Source organism: Zalophus californianus, chromosome 7 (assembly GCF_009762305.2).
Source record: "Zalophus californianus isolate mZalCal1 chromosome 7, mZalCal1.pri.v2, whole genome shotgun sequence".
Lineage (NCBI taxonomy): Eukaryota > Metazoa > Chordata > Mammalia > Carnivora > Otariidae > Zalophus > Zalophus californianus.
Genome location: NC_045601.1, coordinates 70,790,393 through 70,803,168, shown reverse-complemented (window position 1 = coordinate 70,803,168; position 12,776 = coordinate 70,790,393).

Sequence of the window (12,776 nt, the reverse complement as noted above, 5' to 3'; positions counted from 1 at the left end):
GAAAGGTGATAAGTTTACAGACTCTCTATTCAGTGAACAATACCCTCATTTTCACTGACTTCAAGGTTATGTTCACTTTTACAGATCAGGATGCTGGTCTTTACATTGGGATTTCAAGGAAGGCTGCACTTACAAATTAGTAAAATGTATGAGTCATTGCAAAGTTGTGTTTGATCCAAGATTCAGCTACCAGCCTAGCATAACACCTGGCAGCTGTCCTAAATTCAGTGGGTCCTTCATTAAAATACCATTCCTGGAATCCAACCAGTCTTGGGGTTAAACTATAGAATTTCTATTGCTGTCCACATTAATGTTCAATTACTTCAAATGCAGGACTTTTGTTAGAGGTTAGCTGCTGTGTGAGAATGTGAATTTATGGAAAGAATGATTGGGTAGGACCATGGCAAATGTCATTTTTTAAAATGAACTTTGGATAATAACCTTGACCCCTGTGTTTGCAAGACATCAGCAAGATGTGAGCCACACTGATGTGTGATTGTGGCTTTTGGAACATAATCCATCTATTGGGAAATAGGAGACCAAGAAGGAAAATCAAGAAGTAGCAGATAACTCAGTGAAAAGTATTCAAAGATCAGTTCCATTAAACCAGTAGAAAAGTTTCTTTGGGTGACAATTAACCTCACAGATCACAGAGGTTATTAAGTTGAATTATTTATTCAAAGGATAAAGTCTAAAAGGAAAGGAAAAAAGATCTCTAAATGACATTTCCTTGCACAGATTTTGGGCAATGAACCAAGTTCCCAAACAACTTCACTTATTAATGGCCTTAATTGTATTAGATTATCAAATCAAGTGGAAAACAGCACACTGCATGTTTGGGGCCCAGAGTATACATACATTATTACATTCATGCGTGTCTCTGCCGGCTTAGGAAGAGAAGTCATGTTTTATAGGTAGAATAATTTTCCAGCTGTTAGTCCAGAACTGACAGATGCTGACACCAAGAATATTGGGAGACTATCACTGAAGCTTTGATCCTGTAAATGGGAATCCAATTGGTGTGTTTCTTTTGCATCCTGTGAAAAAGGGAGGGTTTCTCAGAGATTAGGGTCTGCAGCAGGGGACGAGCGATGAGCTTCGAGATTGGCGGTTCGGTGCTTTTGTACAATCAATATGGTTTATGGATCGCTCTGACATGGCCGCATCCATTTGGAGGGGAGGAAAAAGAAACTCCAAATACATACACTTGAGAATTTCAGGAAATTACCCAAATGCTCAAATCCTTCCCTGGGGGCAATGGTTTCCAATAGGAGTTTACAAGATAAGCCCATGCAGCGAATACATTTAAAAAAAAATAATAATTGGGCAGCCGCGGCATGCAACAATAGCACACCCATATCGGCAGTTTATTTTGTGAAAAGAGTCCTGCGTCCAAATGTGTCTGAAATGAGGCCATCGAAAAGGAAACAAGACAAAGGAGGTCCAGAACGACTGGAGCCGGCGAGGCAGCTTATACACCAGTCGCTGACAATGCCGCGCATGCTGTGGAAACTCCTCCGAGCCCAGCTTACAAAGAGGCACACAAAGCCAGCATGGAAATGGATGATAAGCAGAGATCTGCGGCCATCGAGAGGCCAAGAAGAGGAGGCAGCTGCTAACACAGGAGGCCGGAACCGATGGAGCCAGTTTGTAAAGAAACGTACCAATAGTAATGACCCTGCAAGGGCCAGAATTTGCTAGCCGGGCATCCCTGCCATCGCCACAGCTTATGAATTGCTGAGAAACCGGGTCAACTTGCACGGCCAAAGTTATGGCAGAGATTTGGTAAGGAGAGAAAAGATGCTGCAGACTCCAAGTGTGGTTTTTAAAAAATACCATGTCTGAAGCTAGAGTAAACAGCAAAGGCTAAATTTTCAAAAACAAAAAACTCGGGCCAGCATTTGTGAGCAAGCCCATTCACACCCACACTCTGGCTGGCACAGGAGATGTGGGCATAACTTGCAGGGAAGTTGCTTCCGAAGTGAGAGCCCACTGACAGCCCTCATAATCCTCCCAGCGCACTCCTGCAGCTCCGCTCCGTCGCTGGGCGCGCAGGAGCGCCATGTTACAAGAATTTTTTTAACACCTGGGTCATTGCTTTACCGCAAGGGACAAGTGTTCCCACAAGACAAGTGACATGCAAGGTGTAAGCCAAGGGAAGCTGTTAAAAAAAAAAATCGGAATTTGCAAGAACCCTATTTCCAAAAGATCCTCTTTATTGAGATGCTCCATTTCCATGCTTGCAATTTCTAAAGGTTCGGTTTGAATGCTCCATTTAAAGAAATTTGCCAGCTAATCACTTTTGGAGATATCCCCCCCTACTATCGATGGACAGAAAAACAGGTATAAATCATCACCTAAGAAGCAAAGACTATGGTGCTAAGCCAGGACTCGTACAACATAAACCATCCCCCTAGATTCTCAAATGGATGTGAGACTATCAAAAGTTACTTGGTATTTTCGGCAGTGGAAGAATAATTTTAAAAAGCACCGTGGGTAACACAGTTCATTAACTGGTCAAAAGGTTAAAGAAAAGGAGTGAGGAACTTGCCCATAAGGAAAAAGAAGTCCCCCTGATTCGGGTTTTACAAATTGCACCTTAGCTCCAGCAAAAGAGAAGGAAGGGGGAAGGAACTGACAAAGAATATTGTTTTCTTTCCATTATTTCTCACTCCTGGCTCCATATTTACTTAGAGAAAATTTCATGTTTTATAGCTCTACTCTGAGTCAACGTCTGCAGAATCACGACTGTGCTGTGCTTTCTCAGCTCAGAAGGCACCACGGGCATTTAGAAGGAGGCCAGCATCCCTAATTAGCAAGGTGGCGGGTTTTGGGGGGCGGGGGGGGGGGGAGCCTGTGATTGCTACTTCCTGTGCACAGAGTGAGAACTGCTCTTTGAAGCACAGTCCTAATTTCCAAGTGAAAGGCAGGCTTTGAGAAAAGTGTCTGTGGTAGGTAGTCTCCTAATATCAGTAGGAAATTATTTGCACAGCCTTTGGGGCTCTGATGGTTCCTGGGGCATCTTCCTCCCAGTTCGAGCTCCATCCCTCCTTTGGATTACAAAAAAGGAGATCGCAGGGCCGGGGCCTCATTGTAACAAGACTGGGGGGGGGGATAGGGCTTTTCTCCAGTCTCTAAGTATCCCCTCAGCTGTAAAAAAAAAAAAACGGTGTACCAACCCCCTTTTTATCAAAGATCATTTTGTGATGAAGAGGCCTCTTTCTTTCTGCATCCTAGCTTTACTCCCAGTGCCAGAAGAAAAGATGTCCTCACGTGGTTACCTTGAGGGGGACCAGCGCCACTCATAACACAGTCCAGGCTGGATTCAAAATGTTAATAGAGCGCCAGGTCTGGGGGGAGTCGTTCTGGGCTGGGGAAGCAGGCTAGCAGCGCCCATCGCACAGCGTTGACTCATGCCTGAATCACAGCCAGGCTGGCAGGATGTTGTTTTGGGGAAGTTCGCAGGCCTGTCAAAAACCTGCTGTTGCCATTGGCTGATATTATGCAAGATTCCAAATGATATTTATTTATATTCTCCTTTTGGGTTTCTGTGTGTGTGTGTTTTTCCCCCTCCCCTCCCCCACTCCACAGGCACTAGAGCTTCAAGTGCCCAAAAAGAAGAAAACATTTAAAAGAGAGGCAAGAACCCATTAAAAATAAAAGGCACTTTGCCCGCCCCCTTACACCGCGCAGCCCCTCTCAGCTCTCAGGTCAGAGCCCTGTGCCAAACAGTTTGCTAATTCATTAGGCCCTGCTCTTCACTCCTGCAGATGGAGGCAGTGGGGGGACAGGCCTGGTGAAGGAAGCAGAGCCCCCATTTAGAATTCCATGGAGGGCGAAGAGCAGTGCACAGTAGTGCCCACGCAGTTTCCTCTCCACACTTGTAGAATCTTGCTGGACTAAGGGTTTCTCACACTAAACACGTAATTCCCCTGATGAAGTTTGGCCTGGGACGAGAAGGATTTCCTTTGTTTCATGCTGACTGATGAGGGAGGAGGGCGGAGGGGATGGTGCAGCTCTGAGGAGATTCAAGGAGACTTGAGCTTTTCAAGCTGAGCTTCTCCCACTCCCGCAGGCTGTGGGAGTCTAACTCTAGAGCTGAGGAAATTCTCCCAACTGTAGCGTTGTAGCGCTGATAAGTTCCTCTGCAGAAACTTGGTAGGCAGGAAGAGTGTGAGTGAATTAATTTATGTGCCTAATTTAAGACACAATTGAGAGGCACAGTGTTCTAATAGGTGGCTGGGAAGTTAAGAGACCTGAGTTCCATTCTTAGCTCAGATGATAGCTCAGCACTGTGAAACCAAGGGTTGGCACTTTCCAGACGATTTTGAACTCTAGAGACAGTAATTCAGGACGCAATTATATATAAATACAGCCATGATCCCCATTATCCGGAGCTTTCAATGTTCTGATAAAATCCAAATTTTGTTCTCCCTAAATTCTTAGAAAAGTCATAATGAAAAATGTTCTTTGAGTTAAGCCTCAAGGGGGAAAGGAAGGAGTTGTTTAGCATTCACTGTGCAAGGGGGAGCTTCCTTTGGAGCACTGTTCAAAGCAGACCTGGGGTGGGGGGAGGGGCACTCCCCCACACTGGCAATGGGGAGACAAACAGGGTTCTTTCAAGTCCTGCCTAGGGCACTGGACACAGCTGCATCGCCGCCTAGCTGGAAATATGACCTTGGCCATTAGCTTGAGTGCTTGGTGGTTGTTTCCATCTGAATAGCACACTAGGAAGATTTTAGATTTGGGAGACAAAACAATGCCAATAGTTTCTCGCTGACCTTACATCCACTGCAATTGACTCACCTGCTAAGGTTTACTTTCTCAGGCCACAATGATTACATAAAAATAGATCTCAAGTATGGCTATAACCAAATTAGTTACCAAATTTTCCCCTCAAAATAACCATCACTTAACGAATTTGCACAGTGCCCCACTAAATACTACTGTAATTCATTGTTCCTCTCAAAGTCTTCATTCTCCCTTCAGCACCAAAAACGTCTTTGAGTCCCATGAATTTAAATTTTTCAACTGTCAAAAAAAAAATCTGTATTTGTATCCTGTTTGACTTTATCAAGGATAAATATTTTACTTTTATTATATTTTATTGATTCAATCATTCAGTAAATATTTTATCAGTGCCAACTGTGGATCACGTACCTTGTTAGATATTCGGAATACAAAGAGAAACGCCTATCCCTAACCTTAAGGAACGGACAGCTAGAGGGGAAGACCGACCAACCAGGATAGACTGGGTCACAGGTGCTCTGATGGAAATCTGTGCAGGTCCAGTGGGGATGCAAAGGCAGGACAGGTTGGGGAAAGAGTTAGGAGAGGAGGTAATGTTGCCAGGTGAACTGCGGAGACCCCAGGCCCTGAGGCCTTCACCCAGCCTGTCCCAAAGATATTGCTGAAGCCGCTTGGTCTCATCAAGAGAAAGAATTCAAGGACAGACACAACACAGTGCAGGAGCAACACAAGGGGGGAAGTTTATTAAAGTGAAAGCACATCCTTGAGATGTGAAAGTGGACCAGAGAGAGAGAGAGAGAGAGAGAGTTGTGTGCCCTGGGGCTTGGGTTTCTTTTCTTTTTTTCTTTTTTTTTTTTGACTAGGGAGTAAAATATTCATTATTTGGGGTGGGGATTTTGGGGGAGCAAGCTTTCTGGTCTCATTTGTCAGCCATGTTGGACTTGTCTGGTTAGATTCGGCTTCATGTGGCTTTGTTTTGGAGTGCTACCAGCACAGGCCTCTGACCTTCCCCTAAACTGGTTATGACTTCCTCTTTGCTGGCCTCCAAGCATCCTGTTAGAACCTAACTAACCACCTCTGACAGTAATGCACAGGTATTTTCTAGGTAAGAGAAATGGGATGTGCTTTCTGAGCAAATGCAAAACACAGCACAGCATGAGGTATTTACAGAATCTCAGTGGTTGGTAGCCAAGCCAGAGTGAGGAGCCACGTACGAAGAGAAGAACATGAGAGGTTAGCAGAGGTCAGATATTAGAGTGCTGCTCATACTTTTCTAGACTTTACCATGAATGCAATGGGAAAGTATGGAAGGATTTTATCAGGGAAAAGATGGGATTCAATATGCAGAAAAAGATCACTCTGGTCACTGGATAGAGTTTAGGTCAGAGAGAGTTTTAATGGATATTTCCTCCCAAGTACACATTCTCCTTTTTCTTCTACTAACACAACTGTGTTTTTTTTTTTCTTTAGAAACCACCTGCCCCCCATGCCCATTCAATGGGGTCTGTGTGGGATGACTTGACTCCTCCTCTGGCTTAGTTGAGCATACAAAGAGATGTGAGCCAAGGAGAGCTGAGCTTGGGATGAGGCTGAAGCAACTAAGGAAGAGGCTGTCTCTTTCCAGTGGGATGGCTGGAAGAACAGGTTTGGAACTGAGCTGTTGCATGATCCACATCTCGAGCACCTGCCTGAGATGGAGCCACACAGAGGATAGTAGAGTATACCACTGAAGTGAGTCATAGATCTAATTATGTCATTTTAGACCCCAGATCGAGCTGTCCCTGAATCTTCTGCTTTCTAAGTTATAAAAGCCCATTTAGCCAAGTTTTCTGTCACTTTCAACCGAAAGATTCCTAATTAATGCAGTGAGGCAAAGAGATCAGTTAGAAGGTGAATGACATAGTCCAGGGCAGAGATGAAAAGAGGCTAAACTAAGGCAGTAGCAGCAGGAATGAAGAAAATAGTGAAAAAAGTGAAAGAAACCAGGGAGGTGGAAACCCAGGATTTAGTGATTGATTAAATGTGAGGATGAGGAGAAGAAGTCACCTAGGATGATCATCAGCTTTTTAGCTTGACTGCCATGGCAATAGCATTCACCAACACAGGGGATATTTGAGATGAGATGGAGAGGGTTTGAGGGAGAAGAGAATGAGTTTGATTTTGGATGTGATGAATTAGGTCTTCTGGGATACCCAGATGGCGGTGTACAATAAGCAGTTGAATAATGTTCTAGAAGTCAGAAGAGAAGTCTGGACGAGCTTGAGACCTGAAATATCAACATGGTTTACAGATTCCTACAACTCATGGCAACAATTAGAAACCCAAAAATCCCAAGATGGGAATAATCAATGGATATGAGCCAAAGGAAAAAAAAGCTCCTTCTCAAAGAAAGAACAATTTACATTTTTGGCATGACAAGTCTTATTTGTGCAGGACTGTTCAGGATGTTGCTGAATTTTCAACAACTGCCAATGCTAGACACTAAACATTGGAACACCTCCCATCCTTCAGTCAATGGGACAATTGGAAATGCCCCCATATCGTTCCAAATATCCCCCTGGGAAGGCAGTCATCCTCATATCCCATGTGAAGCACTACGACTAGTATGTGGATCTGTATATTAGCAGGTGGGTAGCCTTCTACCACTTTAGCATTCACACAATATATAGATGAAATGTCTTACCTGTAAGTACAATTGAAAAGCCACACAATGAATGTAACTTTGAAGAAGACAGAACACTTCCTCACTGTGGTCATCCTGCTCTTCTCAGGATCTCAATCTGCTCAGACCACTCAAAAGTTCTATCTCCAGGGGCCACTCTCGTCCCATGTACCACCTAAAATGTACTATTTTTCAAACGCCAAAATGGCCATACGTATGAAGGTGCATGAGCTCTGTGTTAGGACATGCATCTGATTTCATGACTGTGAATTTTGACAGTAATGCACAGGTATTTTCTAGGTAAGAGAAATGGGATGTGCTTTCTGGGTGGGCATCCATACATGGAATACCTCGTGCCATTTCTGTTTGGGGAAATGTTTACTATCACTCAGAACTAACCAATATGGCAGTGTGTTTCAAAAGTGAGATTCTAGAAATGTGAAGGTCACATTTATCTGCAAATGAGGTTTCCATGTGTGAGTAGTGAGGTACCCATATGTTGGGAGTGACATGCAATATGGGGTTTGTATACACCTCAGATGATGGTAAATATATGACAGATGTAACTGAGGTATGCTCTGATTGGTTCTCATACTCAGTGAATAATAGGTATCTCACAGACTAATTTGAAAGCCTTCATTTTTTTTGACAAGCTCTTTAATTTTCACAGTACCATGAATTAGCTTGTATGTAAGCATAGCCATCTGATGAATTAAATAAAATGCAATGAATGCATGCTACGTCATACTCTTGTTCCTGAAATAAGTCTCAAGGAAAAGTAACAGAATGATAGAATACTGCCAGTATAAACCACAGCTCTGGACTAAGCGTGGAGGAAGTGTCATTGTCTGTCAGTGCCATGTCTACACAAGCTAAAGGACAGTTTTCAGGCCCAGAGCCTGTGCAAAACAAAGAAGAACATGAAGAAAAATGTCCTGATCCAATCAATATGCTTGCTAACGACCTAACATCTGGCCGACATTTCATGGAGTCCACTTAATTACCAAATTGAGTCATCTCTGTAAGTGGCCAGTTTAGACTTTCCTTCCTAAATCATTAACATGGAAACAGAGACAATAAATGGAAACAGAATGAACCAAAAAATGTCTTCTCTCTGCCATATTTGGTAGTGTGAGTTTTATGGTGTGGTGGACAGACTGGAGCCTAATATGCTTACTTCAGGGAATAAAAAGGAAGAAAGAAAGAGCCAGGGCATTTCCTTCGCTTCTTTGTTTCCAGGTGGGGAGCACTTCAAGTGCAGAACCATTTACCAGAAAAGAGAATGGCTTCTAATTGAGCAGTGGAGAGATTTGGCAACTCTTGAGTCTTACATCTACTAAAGCATGAAAGAAAGCAAAAAAAAAAAAATGTAGGGGCAAAAAAAAAAAAAATGTTTTTGATGCATGCTCAGCAATTTTCTTCAAAGAAATGCACTTGCTCTCTATTCAGCGGTGTCATCTTCAAAGCCCCAGGATATGCAGTTTGTCCTGCACTGAGCAGAATCGTATTCAGCATAAGCTGCCACATGGTGATGCTTTCATCAACAAGGAGAGCCTCCTATGAATTGACAAAGCCAGGAATATTTCCAAATGTGCTTTATAACTAAACAAATGGAATCAATACTGTTCTGTGGTATCACATGAACCAAGGAAAATTTCTGTACCTCTTTTTATTCCAGTGGAAACTAGATTTCCAAATCTTATTTATAAAATAATTAATAAAAAATTATCAGTAGTATTCTCAGTAGCAGTACATATTGAAAACCTTCTTTTGGTACTTGATTAACTGTAGAGATTATTCATTCCATTCATTGTTGAGAAAACTCAATATATTCAAAATCAAGGGACTCGCCCAAGATTACCCAAATAGGAAGGGGCAAAGCAAGTACCAAGTCTAACTCCAAAGACTGCATTTTTTCTGCTACAATACTTCCCCGTCCCAGGGGTTCTCAAACTTGAGCATATATCAGAATTATCTACAGGACGTGTTAAAACACAGCTTTCTGAGCCCCACCCCAGAGCTTCTTTCCCAGTAGGTTTGGATTGGGACCCACATTTTGCATCTTTAAGGGCCCAGTGATGCTGAAGTTTCTGATCCAGAGATGGCACTGCACTTTGAGAACTACTGACCCTTATTCATGTCTATACTTGTCATCCTTTAGTTCTTTGAACGTTGGCCACCCTTGTATACAGAAAACAAAAGTGTTAATCACTACCTGGCACTGCTTTCTCCAATGTCGTCTAGAGACATAAGTAAAATACGGGTTTATATTAAAGATGGAAAAGTGTTTGGCAATGAGGTGTTACCAAAACTTAATGTCCCTGATGTATAGCAAGCACACAGAGTATGAAAGGCAATTGGATGGATATGTGGGTCCCAATAAAGTTGCTCCTTCAAAGACAATCCTTGGAGAATTCATGTGTATTCCAAAGATAATGTTATTAAATATCCTTATGATGGTAAATATTCATTCTTTGAGGAAAAAAGTGAAGCCACTTGAAATCTAATGAAGTAGGACAACAATAAAGATAGAATATATCATTTTGAATTTTTAAAAAACTTATTTTCTTGTACACCCCTTATACTAATCATGAATAAAATTTTGAAGGAAGAGGTTCAAATATTCATAGAGTAATGGCAGGTTTCCAATGTAACTGCTTTGTATATGTGGATGGATTTTGGAGTGAACTGTAAGATTCCTTCAAACTCCGAAACACAATTCAATAGGTTGCTGGATCGATTGCCAATTGCAGGGTCCACAAATTCCATAAGAAATCAGTTTCATGGAGTGTTTTAAAGTAAACATTTATTGAAGCATATCATACATATGGAAATGTAAACAAATCTCTTATAAGTATGCAACTCAATGCATTTTCAGAATAAACACATCCGTATACTCACCACCAGGTCAAGAAAAGGTATTACCCACATCCCTGAAGTCTCCACTCTCAGGCTCACTGCCAGTCACAACTCCTCTTATGGTCACCTCCTTTTCTCCTTTATTTGGTTGCTGTAGTTAGTGACATTGATTGATTTTCAAATGTTAAACTAATCTTATATTCCTGAAGTAAATCCATATTAGTTAAAATTTTTGGCCCTTTTTTTAATGGACAGATAAGAATTCCTAATATTTTGCTTTAGATTTTTGTATCTAAGTTTATGAGAGAAATTGAGTAAGTGGGTATCAGGTCTTGGTATCAAGGTTCTATGAGCCTTATCAAATAAGTTGGGAAATGCTTCCTCTTTCTCTGTTCCCTGAAAGATTTTGTAAGATTGAAGTTATTTCTTTCTTAAACATTTGGACAAATCCACAAACGAAACCTTCACCAACTGGAGTTTTCTTTGTTAAGTAGGTTTTTAATTTCAGATTAACTAATTTAATAGGCATAAGATCATTCCAATGTTTTTGTAAGATGTGTGATTTTAGAAATTTGACAATTTCATCTGAATTTTCAAATTTATTGTTTATAATATATTTTTATCTTTTTAATACATGTAGGATCTGTAACAACATCTCTTTTTTATTTCTTATATTGTTATTTCTGTCTATTCTCTTTCTTTCTAGACAGGCAGTTATCAATTATGTCAATTTTTTTCAAGGTTCCAATTCTTGTCTTTCTTCAAAAAAATTATTTTCATAAACTGAAGTATGTATCAAACTATAAATTCAGCAATCACAAAGAAAAATGTGGAACAAGAGAAACTTCAAACTATAAAAATTAAATAGCCAAGCTTATGGGAACACCATGAAGTGTGTTCCAGAGAAGATTCTAAAACTTCTAAGGTATTAGCTGCTTTCTTTACATTTCCATTTCAGTAACTTTACTATACAATGGTTGTTATTTGCTTATTATAAAATCTGAAATTCACATGTATTATCTCATTAAATTAAGCTTTCTGCTCATAGTGATGTCGAATATCTCATAAGTACCAAATTTTAGTAATGTTTTTATGTCAATTCATGCAAGAAAATGACTTGATGCAAGACTTAGATAACTATTATACATTTGTTTTCTACTTCAGTAATTTCCAATCTTATCTTTATTATTTACTTCCTTTGACTTTCTTTGGATTTAATTTACTGCCATTTTGTTAACTTTCTGAACTGAATATTTAGATCATTGATTTTAAGACTTTCCTTTCCTGGGGAGGGGGGTGGGGGGATGGGTTAGCCTGGTGATGGGTATTGAGGAGGGCACGTTCTGCATGGAGCACTGGGTGTTATGAACAAACAATGAATCATGGAACACTGCACCAAAAACTAATGATGTAATATATGGTGATTAACATAACAATAAAAAATAAAAAAAAATGGGCTGAAAAAAAAAAAAAAGACTTTCCTTTCCTTACTTGTGTATAAGCCCATAAATTTCCCTTCAAACAAGCTTTCCCTTCAAACCAGAAATTTTGGTATGTCACATTTTGTTATCATTCAGTTCAATAACTTCTTCTTTGGATTGTCTAGAAGTATATTGCTTAATCTCAAAATTTGGGGGGTATTTTCTATTTGTTTTATTGTTGCTTATTTATGTCTAACTTAATTCCATTGTAGTCAGGAAGATACTTTTAACTGTCTCAATCTTTTAAAACTGCTACATCTTGCTTTATGTCCCAGAATATAGTTAATTTTGGTTAAAGGCACTTAAAAAGAAAGTGGATTCTGTCATATGGCTGTGTTCGGTATATTTCAATTACATCAAGTTTGTAATTATGTATTTCAAATGTTTTATATGCTTATTTTTTCTGCTTTTTTCTACCAGTTGTTAAAGAATTGCATTATTATGCATTATTATTATTATTCGCATTTTCCATCCCTTTTCCCCCCTCTGCCTTAGTCTACATATTTTTTACTGTCTCCCCTTCTAGTTCACTCATTCTCTCAACTGTATCCACTTGATACTAGGTGCTTCATTAGAGTTATTGTACTTTTTAGCTCTCAAAATTCTACTTTGTCCTTTTTTTGGTAGATTCCAATTATCTGGTGAAATTTTCCATCTTGTAATGTTTTCCTAAAGATATCAATCACAATTATTAAGAAAGAAATATATGACTGATGAATGTAATAGCTGAGCATCCATCAGCATGAATCTAATGTCTGTTTCTCTCCTTGCTCTGTTTCTTTATGTGAGTGGCAATTTCTTACTGAATGTCAAAAATTGTGACTGAAATATTGCAGAGGTTCAATGTCATCTTCCTGCATAGCAAATTTATGCTGTCCTTTGTCACGGGGTGAGCAGATCCTTTCTGCACTCAGTCCTTGCAGGGTAGTCAGCTGAGGGCTTAAGGTATTGACAAGTGCTCACATTTTAGTAGGTCTTGGACTCTGATTCCTATCTACTTAGCACCATGAAGTTGCTAACAACAA